This window comes from Stomoxys calcitrans, chromosome 1 (assembly GCF_963082655.1).
Source record: "Stomoxys calcitrans chromosome 1, idStoCalc2.1, whole genome shotgun sequence".
Taxonomy (NCBI): domain Eukaryota; kingdom Metazoa; phylum Arthropoda; class Insecta; order Diptera; family Muscidae; genus Stomoxys; species Stomoxys calcitrans.
The window spans coordinates 20,931,964-20,951,176 of record NC_081552.1 but is presented as its reverse complement, the minus strand read 5'-3'; the positions used below and the strand labels follow the sequence as shown (position 1 = coordinate 20,951,176).

At 35.3% G+C, this 19,213-nt stretch overlaps 1 protein-coding gene across 1 annotated transcript in view; it reads left to right on the top strand.

Annotated features, from left to right (window-relative positions):
• LOC106093484 (ral guanine nucleotide dissociation stimulator-like 1) overlaps positions 1-19,213 on the top strand; it is a 122,538-nt gene that overhangs the window by 42,262 nt on the left and 61,063 nt on the right. The window lies entirely within an intron of this gene.

Genomic DNA, 19,213 nt, shown 5'->3' with positions numbered 1-19,213 from the left:
CACTGTGTCAAATTTCAGTGAAATCGGATTATAAATGCGCCTTTTATGGGGCCAAGACTTTAAATCGAGATATCGGTCTACATGGCGGCTATATCCAAATCTGGACCGATTTGGGCCAAGTTACATAAACATGTCGAAGAGCCTAACACTAAGCACTGTCCCAACTTTCGGCGAAATCGGACAATAAATGCCTCTTTCATGGGCCCTAAACCTTAAATCCAGGGATCGGTCTATATGGCAGCTATATTCAAATCTGAACTGATCTGGACAAAATTGAAGAAGGACGTCGAAGAGCCTAACCAAACTCACTGTCTCAAATTTCAGCGACATTGGACAATAAATGCGTCTTTTATGGCCCCAAAATCTAAAACCTAGATATCGGTCTATATGGCAGCTATATCCAAATCTGGACCGATCTGTGCGATATTGCAGAAGTATGTCAAGGGGCTTAACTTAACTCACTGTTCCAAATTTCGGGGACATCGGGCAATAAATGAGCATTTTATGGGCCCAAAACCATAAATCAAGAAATCGGTCTATATGGCAGCTATATCCAAATTTGAACCGATCCGGACCAAATTGAAGAAATATGTCAAAGGGCCTAACACATCTCACTGTCCCAAATTTCATCAAAATCTGATAATAAATGTGGCTTTTGTGGGCCTAAGACCCTAAACCGGAGGATCCGTCTATATGGCAGCTGTATCCAAATCTAGACCGATCTGGCCAAATTGAGGAAGGTCGTCGGAGAGCCGAACACACCTTGGTGTCCCAAATTTCAGCGATTTCGGACAATAAATGCGACTTTTATGGCCCCAAAACCTAAAACCGAGAGATCGGTCTATATGGCAGCTATATTCAAATCTGAACCGATCAGGGCCAGAAAAATCGGATTTAGGGCCCAAGACCCTAAATCGGCGGATCGGTCTATATGGGGGCTATAACAAGATATATCTTGATATATCCATCTTCGAACTTAACCTGCTTGTGGACAAAAAAAGAGTCTGTGCAAAGTTTCAGCTCAATATCTCTATTTTTAAAGACTGTAGCGTGATTTCAACAGATAGACGGACAGACGAACATACGGACGGACATGTCTAGATCGTCTTAGATTTTTACGCTAATCAAGAATATATATACTTTATAGGGTCGGAAATGGATATTTCGATGTGTTGCAAACTGAATGACAAAATGAATACCCCCATCCTTCGGTGGTGGGTATAAAAATTATAAAATAAGACCAAGACTCCAAGTAGAGTTATTCTGCTTTTGCCCACAAAACAAGTAGGAAAGCTAAATTTTTTTTTTATACACGAAACAAAATGGAGGAATAGAAGAATGTGTTTTTGTGTGAATTTCTTTTGTAAAATAAGTTGCTAGAAGAATTAATTCACATTTTAGTTATGGTAAAATGCCCTACGGACTGGACTGTAGACTCGAGATGTACAACGTATTGTGTTTTTTTTGTTTTTTTTTATTTTTACATTTAATAGGGAAGTTCCAAATAAATACTAACCATTTTTTTGGTTTTATTTTGCGAAACAAATGCTAAAAGCTATAGACCTTTTCAATAATTCATGTTTGTTTTTGACTTTCGAATAACTTTAAATGCAAAAATTGTTAAGAATCACCTTCACTTTAAATAGCCCAGAAAAAAATTGATACCAAACGTGCTCATTTCAGTTAAGTTGGTATTATTGGGTTGCCCAAAAAGTAATTGCGGATTTTTTAAAAGACAGTAAATGCATTTTTAATAAAACTTAGAGTGAACTTTAATCAAATATACTTTTTTTACACTTTTTTTCTAAAGCAAGCTAAAAGTAACAGCTGAAAACTGACAGAAGAAAGAATGCAATTACAGAGTCACAAGTTGTGAACAAATTTGCCAACGCCGACTATATGAAAAATCCGCAATTACTTTTTGGGCAACCCAATAATTATAGTAAAGCAACATCGTATGGTATTAAAGATATACCGCATGGCATTTTACTCGACCCCGACTCCGGAGTCGACTCCAAGCACTTATTTTTCTTAACAATTTTTTCTTTTAATATTTAAATATTAAAAAAAACAAGTAAAAGCGTGCTAAGTTCGGCCGGGCCGAATCTTACATACCCTCCACCATGGATCGCATTTGCCGAGTTCTTCTCCCGGCACTTCTTCATAGGCAAAAAAGGATATAAGAAAAGATTTGCTCTGCTATTATTATATTATTACATGTTGGAGACCTGTGTAAAATGTCAGCCAATTCGAATAAGAATTGCGCCCTTTGGGGGCTCAAGAAGTAAAATAGAGAGATCGATTTATATGGGAGCTGTATCGGGCTATAGACCGATTCAGATCATAATAAACACGTATGTTGATGGTCATGAGAGGATCCGTAGTACATAATTTCAGGCAAATCGGATAATATTGGGTTGCCCAAAAAGTAAATGCGGATTTTTTTAAAAGAAAGTAAATGCATTTTTAATAAATCTTAGAATGAACTTTAATCAAATATACTTTTTTACACTTTTTTTCTAAAGCAAGCTAAAAGTAACAGCTGGTAACTGACAGAAGAAAGAATGCAATTACAGAGTCACAAGCTGTGAACAAATTTGTCAACGTCGACTATATGAAAAATCCGCAACTCCGCTTCCGCTTTTTGGGCAACCCAATAATTGCGACCTCTAGAGGTTCAAGAAGTCAAGATCCCAGATCGGTTGATATGGCAGCTAAATCAGGTTATGAACCGATTTGAACCATACTTGGCACAGTTATTGGATATCGTAACAAAACACGTCGTGCAAAATTTCATTCCAATCGGATAAGAATTGCGCCCTCTATAGGCTCACGAAGTCAAGACCCAAGATCGGTTTATATGACAGCTATACCAGATTATGAACCGATTTGAACCATACTTTACACAATTGTTGAATATCATAACAAAATACGTCGTGCAAAATTTCATTCCAATCGGATAAGATAAGCGCCTTCTAGAGGTTCAAGAAGTCAAGACCCAAGATCGGTTTATATGGCAGCTATATCAGGTTATGGACCGATTTAAACTATACTTGGCACAATATTTGGATATCATACCTAAACACGTCGTGCAAAATTTCATTCAAATCGGATAAGAATTGCGTACTCTAGAGGCTCAAGAACTCAAGACCCAAGATCGGTTTATATGGCAGCTATATCAAAACATGGACCGATATGGCGCATTTACAATACCAACCGACCTACACTAATAAGAAGTATTTGTACAAAATTTCAAGCGGCTAGCTCTACTCCTTCGGAAGTTAGCGTGCTTTCGACAGACAGACGGACGGACGGACGGACATGGCTAGATCGACATAAAATTTCGCGACGATCAAGAATATATATACTTTATGGGGTCTCAGACGAATATTTCGAGTAGTTACAAACAGAATGACGAAATTAGTATACCCCCAATCCTATGGTGGAGGGTATAAAATAGCATGGGTCCCACAAGCGAGGCTTGAGGTACGCCACGAGTGAGAGTCAGAATTCGTGAGATGTTCCCATCGGCAGAGACAGTTTGTACTCTTCTCGACAGGTTGGAATCCATGAGTTTAACAGCACAGGACCGGAATTTAAATCGGTCTGCAAGTTTTGATATTAAAATATAATTACACACTGTGTCAAAAGCCTTGGAATGGTCTAGTAGGACCAAAAAACAAACACTATTGTCATCAATTTCCCATCTAATATTCTCTGCGACCGTGGGGCAACTCAATTTGTCTAGCAGTCAGCAAATTGTTGTTAGTTACAAATTAATGCATCTGTTTGTTTAAGGGTGGTTTCAAACGCCTTTGACTAAACGGACCTATCTATATTCACCTCTCCCCTTGGGAATCGTTAAAATCCTTGCCCTTTTCCAGCTTCTTGAGAAGGTAAATGTCACAAAGACGTGATTGAACAATACGTTAAGTTCGATCGGGCCGAACTTTGAATACCCTCCACCTCGGGTATATGTATATGTAAACCATCTTTCGTCATAATCCGCAGAAAAATGTATAATTTATGGCCACATATATATATATATATATATATACATATATATATATATATATATATATATATATATCTATATATATATATATATCTATATATATATATATATATATATATATATATATATATATATATATATATATATATATATATATATATATATATATATATATATATATATATATATATATATATATATATATATATATATATATATATATGGTTATTTTTTTTAGGGTAAGAATTTTCATGCATTAGTATTTGACAGATCACGTGGGATTTCAGACATGGTGTCAAAGAGAAAGATGCTCAGTATGCTTTGACATTTCATCATGAATAGACTTACTAACGAGCAACGCTTGCAAATCATTGAATTTTATTACCAAAATCAGTGTTCGGTTCGAAATGTGTTAAAATTTTGACAAATTTTGTTCAGCGATGAGGCTCATTTCTGGTTGAATGGCTACGTAAATAAGCAAAATTGCCGCATTTGGAGTGAAGAGCAACCAGAAGCCGTTCAAGAACTGCCCATGCATCCCGAAAAATGCACTGTTTGGTGTGGTTTGTACGCTGGTGGAATCATTGGACCGTATTTTTTCAAAGATTCTGTTGGACGCAACGTTACGGTGAATGAACACATTTCGAACCAAACACTGATTTTGGTAATAAAATTCAATGATTTGCAAGCGTTGCTCGTTAGTAAGTCTATTCATGATGAAATGTCAAAGCATACTGAGCATCTTTCTCTTTGACACCATGTCTGAAATCCCACGTGATCTGTCAAGTACTAATGCATGAAAATCCTAACCTCAAAAAAATCACCCTTTATATATATACATATATATATATCTATCGATATTCAATGAAACCGCATTTATCGACCAATCTCTCCCAAATTTTGTACAACGCTTTCCTCAAAAACTTACACAGTTTCCGTGAAGTTTGGCCGAAATCGTCCGATTGTGAGAAATATCGCAATAAAGTGCTCATTCGTTAACCGATTCTCTCGAAATTTGGCACAATGAATTTTATTCTGAGTCCTAAGATTACTGTTGAAATTCATAGAAATCGGTTCAGATTTAGATATAGCTGCCATATATGTATATCGCCTGATATTCATTCCGAGATCCACTGTATGCGCATTTATTGACCAAACTTGCCAAAACTTTGTAGAACGATTTTCTCGAGGACTTGCACAATATCTATAAAGTTTGCTGGAAATCGAATCAGATTTAGACATAGCTCCCATATATATATTTGCCCGATTTTCTTATAACTCCTCATATTACTGGTGATTTCATAGAAATTGGTTCAGATTTGCATATAGCTGCCTCTTACGTATATCGCCCGATTTTCACTTCTAAAGCCACTGCAAGCGCATTTACTGACCAATCTTGCCAAAATTTTGCACAAGAGAAGTTTGGTCAAAATCGATTTATATTGAGATGTAGCTCCCATATATATATTCTTCCGATTATGAGTAATTTGATGTCAACCGGGGATTTAAATAACCCATCTGAAAACTTGCCCCGAGGTCCATCAAAATTGGTTCAGAATTATTCATAACTCCCACTTTGTATGTATGGGGTAGGTGTAGGGTATTATATAATCGGCACCGCCCGACTTTTGCCTTTCCTTACTGGTTTATTCTGGTGAACCAAAATGCCTGCATGATAGACTGAATTTCTCACGATCTTCCATATTAAACTGCATTACACCAATAAGATATAGATACCTTATCTCTGAAAGACAATTCTTCATTAACGCTGTGCGTCTTTGGAATAACCTTCCGTTAAGATTAAGATCTATTTCCAGTTACAGTTTAACCAATAGTAACCTTCTAAGGCGCTTTTCTTCAGCACAATGATTGTTGCCGCCGAATTGAGTTATTATTCTTCGTTTTGCAAATTTGCAAATTTTGCCCATGAACATGCCACTAAGGAACAGGGGCTAACTTCTCACATATCAATGAGTGCAGTCCGATTCAAGTTTAGGCTCAATGATAGGGGGCCTCCTATTTATAGCCGAGTCCGAACGGCGAGCCGCAGTGCGACACCTCTGTGGAGAGAAGTTTTACATGGCATAGTACCTCACAAATGTCGCCAGCATTAGGAGGGGAAAACCACCGCTGAAAATTTTTTCTGATGGTCTTGCCAGGATTCGAACCCAGGCGTTCAGCGTCATAGGCGGACATGCTAACCTCTGCGCTAAGGTGGCCTCGTTTCGTTTTACTACACGATATTCAATACCTGATTTTACTTATAATTTTTATTTTAAATATAAATAATTATTTTTTTCGTAGCCAACATCATAGGATGGGGGTATACTAATCTAATCTTTCCGTTTGTAATACTTGGAAATATTGATCTGCAATTCTATAAAATATATATATATTGTGGATCGTCTCGAGTCAATCTAGCCCTGTCCGTCCGTCCGTCTGTCGACATAACGATAGCGGTCGAACGCGTAAAGCTAGCCGTTTGAAATTTTGCATATAAGCGATATTGATGTAGGTCAACGAGGATTGCAAATGGGCAATATCGGTTCAAATTTAGATATAGCCCCCATATAAATCGAATTCCCGATTTTACTTCTGAAGCCCCTGGAAGCCAGAATTATTGTTTGATTTAGCTACAATTTTGCACATAGGGTTTTGTTATCACTTCCAACAACTGTGCCAAGTACCCACCACCGAAGGATGGGGGTATATTCATTTTGTCATTCCGTTTGCAACACATCGAAATATCCATTTTCGACCCTATAAAGTATATATATTCTTGATCAGCGTAAAAATCTAAGACGATCTAGACATGTCCGTCCGTCTGTCTGTTGAAATCACGCTACAGTCTTCAAAAATAGAGATATTGAGCTGAAATTTTGCACAGGTTCTTTTTTTGTCCATAAGCAGGTTAAGTTCGAAGATGGGCTATATCGGACTATATCTTGGTATAGCCCCCATATAGACCGATCGGCCGATTTAGGGTCTTAGGCCCATTAAAGCCACATTTATTATCCGATTTTGCTGAAATTTGGGACAGTGAGTTGTGTTAGGCCCTTCGACATCCTTCGTCAATTTGGCTCAGATCGGCCCAGATTTGGATATAGCTGCCATATAGATCGATCCTCCGATTTACGGTCTTAGGCCCATAAAAGCCACATTTATTATCGGATTTTGCTGAAATTCGGGACAGTGAGTTGTGTTAGGCCATTCGACATCCTTCGTGAATTTTGTCCAGATCGGTTCAGATTGGGATATAGCTGCCATATAGACCGATCCTCGGATTTAGGGTCTTAGGCCCATAAGAGCCACATTTATTATCCGATTTTGCTAAATTTGGGACAGTGAGTTGTGTTAGGCCCTTCGACATCCTTCGTCAATTTGGCCCAGATCGGTCCAGATTTGGATATAGCTGGCATATAGACCGATCCTCCGATTTAGGGTCTTAGACCCATAAAAGCCACATATATTATCCGATTTCGCTGAAATTTGGGGCAGTGAGTTGTGTTAGGCCCTTGACATCTTTTGGCAATTTGGCCCAGATCGGTCCAGATTTGGATATAGCTGCCATATAGACCTATCCTCCGATTTACGGTCTTAGGCCCATAAAAGCCACATTTATTATCCGATTCTGGTGAAATTTGGGACGGTGAGTTGTGTTAGGCCCTTCGACATTTTTCTTCAATTTGACCCTGATGGGTTCAGATTTGGATATAGCTGCCATATAGACCGAACTCTCGATTTAAGGTTTTTGGCCCATGAAAGTCGCATTTATTGCCCGATGTCGCCGAAATTTGGGACAGTGAGTTAAAATATGCCCCTCGACATACTTCTGCAATATGGTACAGATCAGTCCAGATTTGTATGTAGCAGCTATATAGAACGATCTCACGGTTTTAGGTTTTGGTGCCATAAAAGGCGCATTTATTGTTCGATTTCGCTGATATTTGGGACAGTGCGTTGTGTTAGACTCTTTGACATGTTTCTGCAACTTAACTCAAATCGGTGCAGATTGGGATATAGCTGCCATGTAGACCGATCTCTCGATTTAAAGTCTTGGCCCCATAAAAGGCGCATTTAAAATCCGATTTTACTGAAATTTTACACAGTGACTTATGTTAGGCTTTTCGACATCTGTGTCGTATATGGTTCAGATCGGTTTATTTTTAGATATAGGTACTAAAAAGACCAATATTTTGTTATACACAATTGAACAATGACTTGTAGTTTTTACTATTTAGTCCAAATCGGAACATATTTTGATATAACTGCTATGGGATATAAGGTATGCAATTTTCACCGGATTTTGATGGAAGGTGGTTTACATATATACCCGAGGTGGTGGGTATCCAAAGTTCGGCCCGGCCGAACTTAACGCCTTTTTACTTGTTTTTTTTTTTTTTTTTTTAATTTTCTCTCTCTTTAATTTCCCCTTAAAAATTCGATTAACCATTTAATGTACGGAAAATCTTGTAATACACAAACGTAAGTGATTTGATTGCCCGACTCACGGAATTTTTGTAAGAAGTTTTAGTTTTTTTAGCCAATGGTTCAATTAAACATTCTTAACATGCCGCCAGATTTACATGCTTCGTGGCCAAAAACGTGATAAAAACTATTTGTTCTGGGCACACTTCTGGGCATACCAAAAAAGCGTGAATGAGAATCTTTGTGCTTATTCAACACAAGCAAATTGTTAATGGCCAAAATATTATTTTATTGAAATGGTCAATCGAAGAAGGTAAACGAAGCGTTAGAATAGTGAAGTAATTTTTCTAATTTTTTTTAAACCCATAACCGAAGGATGGTCATTCCGTTTGCAACACATCGAAATATCCATTTCCGACCCTATATATATTCCTGATCAGCGTAAAAATCTAAGAAAAAATCTAGCCATGTCCGTCCGTCTGACTGTTGAAATCACGCTACAGTCTTTAAAAATAGAGAGATTGACCTGAAACTTTGCACAGATTCTTTTTTTGTCCATAAGCAGGGTAAGTTCGAAAATGGGATATATCGGACTATATCTCGATATAGCCCCCATATAGACCGATCCGCCGATTTAGGGTCTTAGGCCCATAAAAGCCACATTTATTAAACGATTTTACTGAAATTTGGGATAGTTAGTTGTGCTAGGCCTTCGACATCCGTCTTCAATTTGGCTCAGATCGGTCCAGATTTGGATATAGCTGCCATATAGACCAATCTCTCGATTTAAGCCCATAAAAAGCGCATTTATTGTCCGATGATGCCGAAATTTGGGACAGTGAATTAAGTTAAGCCCCTCGACATATTTCTGCAATATCGAGCAAGATTTGCATATAGCTGCCATATAGACCGATCTCTCGATTTAAAGTTTTGGGCCCATAAAAGGCCCAGTCTACAAATCTGGACCAAATCGGTCCAGATTTAAAGTCTTGGCCTTATTGAAGGTGCATTTATTATCCGATTTCACTGAAATTTGACACTTATGTTAGGCTTTTCGACATCCGTGTCGTATATGGTTCAGATCGATTTATTTTTGGATATAGCTACTAAAAAGTTCAATATTTTGATAGATATCCATTTTGAAGATATCCAAATGTGGAACGAAGTGTTTTGGGGACCGTGCCTCCCCAAAAACACCCCCGAAAGGGCACAAATTTACAAGCATAGCAATATGGGACTCAAATTAAAGGTTTTTGGAAGTACCCCACGAATCTGATATCAATATTCGGGAAAAAGTTTCTATGGGGCCAACCCACCCCATAACACCACCCAAATAAAAACTATTTGCTGACCATTTGCAATATGGGGCTCAAATAAGAGGTACTTTGGAGTAGAATACGAAGCTTGTATATATTTTCAGAGAAAGATACTGAATGCCCCAAACCGGACATGTTTGCTGACTATGCAAATATAAGGCGCAAATAAGAGGTATTTTGGGTAGACCACGAATCTAAAATCAACATTCGGGACCTACTATCTAGCGGACGTCCCACCCCCATAACAACCCCCAAATAGGACGTATTTGCTCACCATGGCGGGTTAAAATGAAAGTTATTTGAGATTAGAAAACTAATTTGATATCCAACTTTGAGTCCAATGGCAATATGGGGTTCAAATAAATGATATTGAGAGTAGCGCACGATGTTGATTTATTTTTAGGGCTAAGTGTTTGGGGGACAATCTCACTCCCCAAAACACACCTAAAACGGACATATTTACCGACCACGTCAATGTGGGGCTGAAATAAAAAGTATTGGGGAGTAAAGCACGAAATCGGTACCCATTTTCGGGAAAAATTTCCTGGGGGTCTACCCTTCCCAAGAACACCCTACAAACAGCAATCATTTATTGACCATCGTAATATGGAGCTCAAATAAAGGTATTTGGCAATAGAATACGAATCTTATATCCAAATGTGGGATCATGTATTTGGGGCACCGCTCCTTACCCAAGAGTACAAAATTACTGACCAAATGAAAGGTATTTGAGATTAGAAAACGAATATGATAACTAATTTCGGGGCCAAGTGTTTGGGGTACGCTTCATCCCATAAACTTCCCTCTAACCAATGGCAATATGGGGTTAAAATAAATGGTATTTGAGAGAAGTGCACGATGCGGATATTTTTTTCAGGGCCAAGTGTCTGGGGACCAACTCACCCAGAAAACTCCCACAAATCGGACTTACATATTTACGGGTCAAGGCAATATGGGACTCAAATGAAAGGTATTTGGGAGTAGATCACGAAATTCATACCCATTTTCGGTACCACGTTTCTGGGGGTCCACACCACCCACTAAACCCACCAACCGCCACCCTGGGAGCCTTCTTACTCCCATAATCCCCATGAGCATATCGGGCTCAAATAAAGACTCTTAAGAATGGAGTACACCTAACATCCAAAATCCAATGACCCTGAACCCGTTGAGCGAATACATAAATCATTAAATTTTTTAACTGTTAGCCAAGAGAGTATTTTACTAAAAGCACTTTAAGCCACCATTAGTAAGGGCATAATCACAATTCAAAATTTTGTGATGTTCACGCCCGTATTTGAAACCAGTTTTTGGGCGTCAAAGACAAACATGTTAACATCTGGGCCACGGTGGCCTTCGATTCCCTTACATGCAGTCATAGGATGTATTGCACAGTGCCTGATTCGGACTTCTGTTACAGTACTCAGTGACCTCTTGTCGAGAGCAAGAAGTTCGGCTGTTGCGTTCGGCTAACCACAGGCCAGAGAGCATTGCCATTCCGGCATTAATGTATAGATTCCAATCTTGATATCACCCTTGTACTGTCATGTCCTTCTACTAGATTTCCTCACCTTAGATAAACTCTTCCTAGCATATTCCATCGCCTACACATTTCCGGAAATATCGTTGTGTTTGAGAACCAAATTCGTCTCAAGACAGCTTTTACACTCACCATAACTCAGGTGTCGCCAAAAAGCTTGTCGCGCAGTGTCCGCTTATGGTTTCTGTTATTGTCGTAGCCATTACCAAAAGCAAGTAGTCGTTCCGTTTTTCCCGGTTATCAACAGGACAAAGAGTCCTGGCATTCCGGGAAACGTGTATGTACAGATTTTCAACTTTCCATCGCCTTCGCACTGTTTAGCCCTTCTACAAATGGCGAATGGTTCGACAAATGGCACTTATGCAAGACTTGCAATCGTTTATGCGAGTTGTGTCCGGGAATTCAAGTTACTCCTCTTCAACCACTCCTACCTCAGATTCTTAAATTTCAAGGCTGCTAGATCCCCTTACATTTATTGTATACCACAAATTTTGATTCAAAATCAAGATTTTTTTTCACAATCAAAGTTTCTCTTGTTACAATGCAACCATCTCTGAGAACAAGAGTTTTTGCACAATGGTGTAGGGCGAAGAATCGGTTTCCTCTTTTCATTGCTTTGCATAGTCTACATCAGTTTAGCTCCCATATATCAGCAAGTCACCCGTTATGATTTCTTAAAAACATGAAGGACGAAATTGAATCTAAGTTTCACTAAAAATAGCAAACTTTTCCAAAATAACATTTAAGGAGAATTTTATTTTTCTTTTATTTATTATCGATGTAAACTTTTGAAAATTACTTTCCTATAGAAAACCTCGGAAAATCATTTTAAAGTTTGAGCAGAACGAAGAGTATTTTAGTATATTTGCTTTTAAATTTCTATGTTATTATCTATCAAATACAAAAGAATTTCTCATAACCAAAGTTTATTAAATATTATAAGGAAATTATCATTTAAATCACCGGAAACATTAGCATCTTCAATGTGCATACACACCACCTAAAAACACTTAAGTCAAGCTTTTTATTGAACAGTTTATATTTGGTTTTATGTGTGAGAATGAAAATGTTCATAATTAAGCTTTAGATTGGGACTAATCTTTTTAATAAAGCATGAATTGTTGGAATTTTATTAATTAAATCTATGCATAAATAAGCGCTAAATTTTCCGCTTTGTTTGGAAAAGATTTGACTTTGAAAGCCGTGGGAGTATTACATTCACATTATTTTCATTAAAAAGCCCCATTCACACTTAATGGTTGTTTTGAGATGCTTATGTGTGTGCGCGCTAGATTAAAATTGTAATAGATTTAAGAACAGAACAGAAATAAAAATATGGATTGAAGAGAGTCGTTGATTGTTTCTAGAACCAAAGAGAATGGATAAAATAAAAGAGAGTCTTAGTGGATGGTTTGTATGTGTGCGTTTGTTTACCAACAGTGGTATGTCAAACAATGAAGACGATTTTTTTAAATATCCAACAAAAGAAAAAAAATAAAATTAATAATACAAAAAAATAAAATAAAATAAAATAAAATAAAATAAAATAAAATAAAATAAAATAAAACAAAATAAAATAAAATAAAATAAAATAAAATAAAATAAAATAAAATAAAATAAAATAAAATAAAATAAAATAAAATAAAATAAAATAAAATAAAATAAAATAAAATAAAATAAAATAAAATAAAATAAAATAAAATAAAATAAAATAAAATAAAATAAAATAAAATAAAATAAAATAAAATAAAATAAAATAAAATAAAATAAAATAAAATAAAATAAAATAAAATAAAATAAAATAAAATAAAATAAAATAAAATAAAATAAAATAAAATAAAATAAAATAAAATAAAATAAAATAAAATAAAATAAAATAAAATAAAATAAAATAAAATAAAATAAAATAAAATAAAATAAAATAAAATAAAATGAAATGAAATGAAATGAAATGAAATGAAATGAAATGAAATGAAATGAAATGAAATGAAATGAAATGAAATGAAATGAAATGAAATGAAATGAAATGAAATGAAATGAAATGAAATGAAATGAAATGAAATGAAATGAAATGAAATGAAATGAAATGAAATGAAATGAAATGAAATGAAATGAAATGAAATGAAATGAAATGAATCGAAATGAAATGAAATGAAATGAAATGAAATGAAATGAAATGAATTAGAACAAGTAAAAGCGTGCTAAGTTCGACCGGGCCGAATCTTATATACCCTCCACCATGGATCGCATTTGTCGACTTCTTTTCCCGGCATCTCTTCATAGGCAAAAAAGGATATAAGAAAAGAGTTGCTCTGCTATTAAAACGATATCAAGATATGGTCCGGTTCGGACCACAAATAAATTATATCTTGGAGACCTGTGTAAAATTTCAGCCAATTCGTATAAGAATTGCGCCCATTGGGGCTCACGAAATAAAATAGAGAGAACGATTTATATGGGATCTGTATCGGGCTATAGACCGATTCAGACCATCATAAACACGTTTGTTGATGGTCATGAGAGGATCCGTCGTACAAAATTTCAGGCAAATCGGATAATAATTGCGACTTCTAGGGGTCAAGAAGTCAAGATCCCAGATCGGTTTATATGGCAGCTATATCAGGTTATGAACCGATTTGAACCTTATTTGACACAGTTGTTGAAAGTAAAAATACGTCATGCAAAATTTCAGCCAAATCGGATAGGAATTGCGCCCTCTAGAAGCTCAAGAAGTCAAATCCCCAGATCTGTTTATATGAGAGCTATATCAGGTTATGGACCGATTTCAACTATACTTAGCACAGTTGTTGGATATTATAACGAAATACTTGGTGCAAAAATTCATTCAAATCGGATAAGAATTGTGCTCTCTAGAGGCTCAAGAAGTCAAGACCCCAGATCGCTTTATATGGCAGCTATATCAGGTTATGGACCGATTTGAACCATACTTGGCAGAGTTGTTGGGTATCATAACAAAACACGTCGTGCAAAATTTCATTCCAATCGGATAAGAATTGCGCACTCTAGAGGCTCAAGAAGTCAAGACCCAAGATCGATTTATATGGCAGCTAAATCAGGTTATAAACCGATTTGAACCATACTTGGCACAGTTGTTGGATATCATAACAAAACACGTCGTGCAAAATTTCATTCTGATCGGATAAGAATTGCGCACGCTAGAGGCTCAAGAAGTCAAGACCCCAGATCGGTTTATATGGCAGCTATTTCAGGTTATGAACCGATTTGAACCATACTTGGCACAGTTGTTGGATATCATAACAAAACACGTCGTGCAAAATTTCATTCCAATCGGATAAGAATTGCGCACTCTAGAGGCTCAAGAAGTCAAAACCCAAGATCGGTTTATATGGCAGCTATATCAAAACATGGACCGATATGGCCCATTTACAATACCAACCGACCTACACTAACAAGAAGTATTTATGCAAAATTTCAAGCGGCTAGCTTTACTCCTTCGGAAGTTAGCGTGCTTTCGACAGACAGACGGACGGACGGACGGACGGACGGACGGACAGACGGACGGACATGGCTAGATCGACATAAAATTTCACGACGATCAAGAATATATATACTTTATGGGGTCTCAGACGAATATTTCGAGTAGTTACAAACAGAATGACGAAATTAGTATACCCCCCATCTTATGGTGGAGGGTATAATAAAATAAAATAAAATAAAATAAAATAAAATAAAATAAAATAAAATAAAATAAAATAAAATAAAATAAAATAAAATAAAATAAAATAAAATAAAATAAAATAAAATAAAATAAAATAAAATAAAATAAAATAAAATAAAATAAAATAAAATAAAATAAAATAAAATAAAATAAAATAAAATAAAATAAAATAAAATAAAATAAAATAAAATAAAATAAAATAAAATAAAATAAAATAAAATAAAATAAAATAAAATAAAATAAAATAAAATAAAATAAAATAAAATAAAATAAAATAAAATAAAATAAAATAAAATAAAATAAAATAAAATAAAATAAAATAAAATAAAATAAAATAAAATAAAATAAAATAAAATAAAATAAAATAAAATAAAATAAAATAAAATAAAATAAAATAAAATAAAATAAAATAAAATAAAATAAAATAAAATAAAATAAAATAAAATAAAATAAAATAAAATAAAAGAAGAACAGAACAAAATAAAATACATTAAATTGAAATAAAATGTTTCTTATTTTCTTAATTTTTCTACCGCCTTCTGCTATAATGTTACCACATTATTAATTTTATCTTAGCTTTGAGTCACCCTATTAAGACAATGGGAACATTTGAATAATCACCAAATTTCTCTAAATTTAGTTTCTTAAACTTAGGCAAGTTCTTTTGCATTTTGAAAATTAACACTTTTTAAAGAAACGATGCATAGTATTATGTTGATATACAATTTGCATTTCCGCTTTAAAAAAATGTATTTTTATTTGTTCTAGTTTAGGGCTTCGGCAAACCAGACCAGACACAAAAGCAAACCTTACTTATAAAACACAAACAATTTGAGAATAGAAGAGAGGTAAATTCACCATGAAATGGGGGCTTCGCATATATGGATATGGGAGAACATCAGCAAACTGAGTGACGGGATGTAAATAATAAACAACCCCAAAAACAAAACCAATAAGTAATTTAAGTTGGAGAAATAGAGAGAGAGCAAATAAGAGATTAATTCCCATAAGCATGGAGATGGCTTTGCATGCTGTTACATCAGAGAAGGGAGTTATGAAATAATGAAATATTTATGAGACTAATTTAAAAAATGAAATGAGTTGAAGAAACTTAATTTTTTAGAAAACAAGATTTTATAAGTGTTTTAGGAAAGAAAATTTTAACAATATTAGCTACAAAGATCAAACTTTGGGGAATTTTCTGCAAAAATCTGGTATTGGGGTCATAATAAACCCATTTATTACCCGATTTCGTGCAGAGAGTCTTGTTAAACCCATATAGACTAATCATCCATAAATGGAATATTTATAACCCAATTTTGCTGAAATTTGGTGCAGGGAGTCGCATTTGATCCCTACATATCCTTCCCGAATATCATGCACAGGGGATCATATTTTGATGTAGTCTTGATATATATCAAGGCCATTTGTTATCCGATATTTTCGAAACTTGGGACAGTTAGTTGTGTTAGGTCACTCGGGTCCAGATCGGATCATATTTTTATATAGCTGCAATGGATTCTTAAATGGTGCATTTTTAACGGATTTGCCGAAATGTGGTAAATAAAAAGTACCATTTTATATGTTTTAGTACCAAAATGTACGACTTTCAAAAAAATCTTGTAGTCGCCCAATATATTCTGTTAAGGTGTACCTGTATCCCAAAATGTAACGCTCTGGCTCAATCCGTAAAGGAAGTACGTAAAAGTACCTAAAGTAGTATTGAATTTACTTTTTCCATTTTCCGTACGTGTTTTTAGTTTAAGGTGTCACTTGAACCATTGAGTATTTAGATGAATAATTATTTCGTATTTTGAATTTTTCACTACCTAAATGTACGAATTTCGGAAAACTCTTCTAGTGGCCCAATATATACTGTCAAGATGAATTTGAATCCTAATTTAAGGGCTCTAACTCAATCCATAAAGAAAGTACCACTTTTTACGATTTAGCATCTAGATATACTAATTTCAAAGAAATCTCCTAGTCGCCCAATATGTCAATACTGTCAACTTGTAACTGTAGCACAATTTTGACAGCTGTAGCTCAATCTGTAAAGAAATTACCATTACGTACGTTTAAGTACCGAAATGTACGAATTAAAAAAAAATCTTCTGGTCGCTTAATAAATGCTGTAAAGGTGTAAATGTATTTGAGAGCTCTAGCTCAATCCGTAAATAAAGTACTATTCTGTACGTTTTTGTACCTAAATGTACATACGTGTATTTCAAACGAATCTTCCAGTTGCCCAATATATATTGTCAAGGTGTAACTGTATCCTAGTTTTGAGAGCTATCGCTCAATCTGTAAGAAAAGTATAACTTTGTACGTTTTGGTACCTAAATATACAAATTTCAAAAAATTATTCTAGTCGCTCGGTATACACTCCCAAGGTGTAGCGGTATCCCAAATTTTAGAGCTCTAACTAAATCCATAAAGGAAGTACAATATTGTATGTTTGTACGTGCCTAAATGTTTTTAAAAAATCTTCTTTTCGCTCAATATATACAGTCAAGGTGTTACTGTATCTTCTGAAAGCTGTAGATCTATCTGTTAAGAAAGTAACTTTTTGTACGTTTTAGCCCTCTATATACTCTCCAGGTGTACCTGTATTTCGAATTTCAGAGCTCTAGCTCAATCCGTAAGGAAAGTACTATTTTGTACGTCTGTGTACCTAAATGTACGAATTTCAAAGAAATCTTCTAGTCGCCCGATATATACTGTTAGGGAGTAACCGAGAAAGTATCATTTAGTACGTTTTAGTACCAAAATGTACGAATTTGAAAAAAATCTTTTAGTCGCTCAAGTTAAAGTGTACGTGTATCCAAAATTTCAGAGTTCTAACTCAATCTGTAAAGAAAGTACCAAATAGTACCAATTGCGGCACTTATGTATGGGTTTTTCTAATTCTGGAACGAATACAGCATCAATAACTCGGTACAACTTATGGTGTTTTTGTCAACACTACAGCTGTAGCCGAATATATACTATTTCGTACAATTTCGCACTATTTTTGGTACCAAACATGACGAATTTTGAAAAAAAAAGATTCAGTCTCCCATCAAACATTTCCGAGTTGTAGTTACATGCCAAATTCCAGAGCTCTAACTCAATCCGTAAAAAAAGTACCAATGTTATAAATGTCGGTACCAATCGCACGTTCTCTCCCATTTCGTGAACTATCTGTTCAATTTTTTCTTTCGACTCCCATTACAACACAACGACATCATTTAAGCCAAATCTCCAAGTTCTAGCTCTACTCGTTCGCACTGTGCAAAGCTAACCCATTTCGTACATTTTTGGTACTTTTATAGTACCCAAATGTACAGATTTCCGAAAACTCATTTACCCACCCAATTTAGATTGACATAATGTACCAACATTTAAAACTTTTCAGAGCTCTGTCTAAATTTACAAAAAAAAAAGATTAAATAGTATCAATTGGGGTGCCCACTAAACGTACTATTTCTCCCACTTCCGGTAAGATTTTGAGACATTTTTTTGCTAAATTTTATTATTTTGAGACGCTCTTTGATTTGGGCGCAAAAAATTGCGCACAATTCTACCCCTTTTGGTTCGCCCCAGCCAAACTGTCACCATTTTCGTACTGTTTGGTACTTTTTAGTACCTAAACGAACGAATATCACCAACGCCCGCCTTAGCTCGTGCCTCTGACCCAAGACCAACATTCGCGCACAATGTCACTATTCTAGCTTTAGCCGTTTTGGGCAGTGATTAGTCAATCACGCGACTTTTTTATATAAAGAGAAGATATCTGAGTAGGGGTATCCAAGGTACGGCCCGGCCAAACCTCATGCCTTTTTACTTGTTTTATTTTTATTATTAAAAAAAGGCTAACAAGATTTAATAAATTATAAAAAATGTACTTTAAGAATTTGTTTTTAATTTGTTATACCCTCCACCAAAGGATGGGGGTAAACTAATTTCGTCATTCCGTTTGTAACTCATCGAAATATTGATCTGAGACCTAACAAAGTATATATATTCTTGATTGTCTTGATGTTCTAAGTTTATTTTCCTCTGCACGTTCGTCTGTTTGTCGAAAGTACGCTAACTTTCCAAGGAGTAAAGCTCGGTACATGAAATTTTGCACAACTACTTCTTATTAGAGCAGTTGGGATATTATGCGGTTTGGATTGTAAACGGACCATATCGGTCCATATTATGGTATAGCCGACATATAACTGATCTAG